A 2451-nucleotide genomic window follows, 5' to 3' on the forward strand; every position below is an offset into this window, starting at 1 on the left:
AATAGCCTTATTTGATAACAGAAGAGACTTAACACTACTGAATACATTCAGAACCCATTCAAATTGACTGACCTATGGATGAAAATCTAGTTGTAAAACAAGCTCCCGAGTGGTAATAAAAGACTTCCAAGCATTGGCCTTGCGATTTCTTGATGGTCATCGCAAAAGCCAGTCAAACGGAGAACTGAATCCTCTTGAATGGGAATGGAAGATCTGTTGGAATAGTCGGAATTCGTGGGATAGGGACTACAACTCCTTTAAATGCACAATTTCGGATGATTCAGATTCCGCAACATGATTATGAGCGATCCTACTTTCGGCAGTAAAATATAGATATAGAATATTGATTCAATTTAAAGATTTTCCTCATTTTGTATACATACTTGTATTAGTAGTACACAATTGTAGTAGCTCTCTATTAAATACAAAAGTTTTCTGTGGCCGTTGTGGTCCCGAGCGAAGCGAGTGAGCCGAGGGTTGGCGCACGAACGAAGCCTCTATTTTCTCTATCTCCTTCATATAATTTAAGAACCTTGACTATCGATTTTGCTTTGTCTTTAAGCAGTTTTTGCTCTGATGATCAAGTGGACTTTGAAGTTTCCTCTGCTATCTGGGAGATCAGCTTTAATGTCCTTTAACCCTCTTCATATGTTTGCTTGGCTCTTGCGAGAGGGGGGAAACATGTATTCTCCACATGTCCTTGATGAAATTACCAAAACGTGTTAAACTTTCGAAAGTCGCCAAGTATTCACTATCCCTCCTCCATTTCACATCACCCCTACCCCTGCTTTCTAATGGCGCCGAATTGTTTGCCAAACAAAAAAAGACAGAGAGAGATAGGGAGACAGGGAGAGAGAGAGAGAGACAGAGAATAAACCTCTAAGAAGGAGAAGAAATACAGCAGCGGACATTTTGTAAATATTTTCCATGTGTATTTTAGTGGCAAGTAGAGAGGAAAACACACCAAAGGAAAAGTGGAAAAGAAGCAAAGGAAAGCCGCATGGCAACAGAAATAACGCACACACACATGCCAAAAAAATATATATAAATATATGTATATGTATAGTTATATATAACTGTACAAAGTGAGGACATTCTCGACAAGCGGCGGCTTATGTTTGGGTTTTGTTTCTGTTGCTGGTTTAAGCAAATATGGCCGCACGGCACCAACCCGACCCAACCCGACCCGACCCGCAGCTTTTGGCTCTCATTTCGAGAGCATAAATAACAGAGACTCTCGAACGAACGGACACATAGAAGATCTGTCTACATTTTGGCAGTGTCCTCGACTCGACCAGCCCCTCCCAGCCCCTCCTAGCCCCTCCCAGTCATTCGTTCAATCATTCATGCAGTCATTCAAACATTGACGCCAGCTGCTGCCTTTCAAAAACTGTCGAGCGAAACAAATGTGTTTGTTTTTCATTTTCCAGTCTCTTTCGCTTTCCTTTCCATGCCGGCTGCCGCTGCCACTGCTGCTGCCAAATCTCTTTCGTTGTTTGCCGGTGAACGGTAAGGCGTTTTTTAAGTAGTTTTTAATAATGCGGCAACACACGCGGAAAAGGAGCAAAGGCCAAAAGGACTAGCAACCCATCGAGATGTGGGCAGGATCAACAAATTATATATTTCAGCCAAAGCCAAAAGAAAACCAAACCCAAAACATCTGTTGCCACCGAAAGGATGGTGGAAAATAGCAGGACAGGACAGGACTGGACAGGACTGGACTGGAAAAAAGGTAAAAAAGTAAGTAGAAAAAATTGCCATAGCCAGCATAAATAAAGCTTGGATAATCATATACTCGTATGTATTTCCAGATAGAACGTTGAACGGTGGGTGCACCACCACAGAGGGAGTAGCTCTGATTTCAGGCAAGCCACAGAGCGGCAAGAGAGCAAGGACCTCCCCAAGACTCAAGACGCAAGACCCAAGACCCCAGATAATCGTCGAGTTTTTCTTTTCTTACGAGTATTCCGTCTGCCCCTGCCCCTGCCCCTGCCCGTGCTCCTCCTGCCACTAAACAGCGACACAACAGCGGAACAGAAATTGAATTTAAATGGTTGTCAGCAACAGAAATTAGTTTTGCTTTCTCAGAAATGACAAAAAAAAATAAAAGGAAAAGAAAAGAACACAACAGAAAAGTGCAGGACTGGCCATTCAGTGCTAAATTATGAAACCAAATAGCGGCAAAATACTCAAAAGAACTGTACTTACAGCTGGACAAGGCTCTAATTAAAAGATGGACATCCAAAGATTCCATTTCCACAGATAAAGATACTGGATACTGGAAATATATGTATCTGCGAGTAAATGAAAAAATGGAAAATAATTAACTGACATTTGCAGAAGGAACGAAAAATTGTTAAAAGATCTATTAAATGTTCTCTTTCAATGAAATCCCATCTTAATTACTCTTTAGAGATTTTATTATTGCATTTTCCTTAAATTCTTACCCAT

The 2451-nt window shown here is 41.2% G+C and overlaps 1 long non-coding RNA gene across 1 annotated transcript; it reads left to right on the top strand.

The window, feature by feature from the left end:
* Positions 1-1355: 1355 nt before the first annotated feature.
* LOC117184841 (uncharacterized) lies at positions 1356-2104 on the top strand. Its single transcript, XR_004470307.1, has 2 exons — positions 1356-1740; positions 1812-2104. It is a non-coding gene; the product is annotated as an uncharacterized lncRNA (long non-coding RNA).
* Positions 2105-2451: the final 347 nt, after the last annotated feature.

The sequence above is a fragment of the Drosophila pseudoobscura genome, chromosome X (genome assembly GCF_009870125.1).
Source record: "Drosophila pseudoobscura strain MV-25-SWS-2005 chromosome X, UCI_Dpse_MV25, whole genome shotgun sequence".
In the NCBI taxonomy this organism is placed as follows: Eukaryota; Metazoa; Arthropoda; class Insecta; order Diptera; family Drosophilidae; genus Drosophila; species Drosophila pseudoobscura.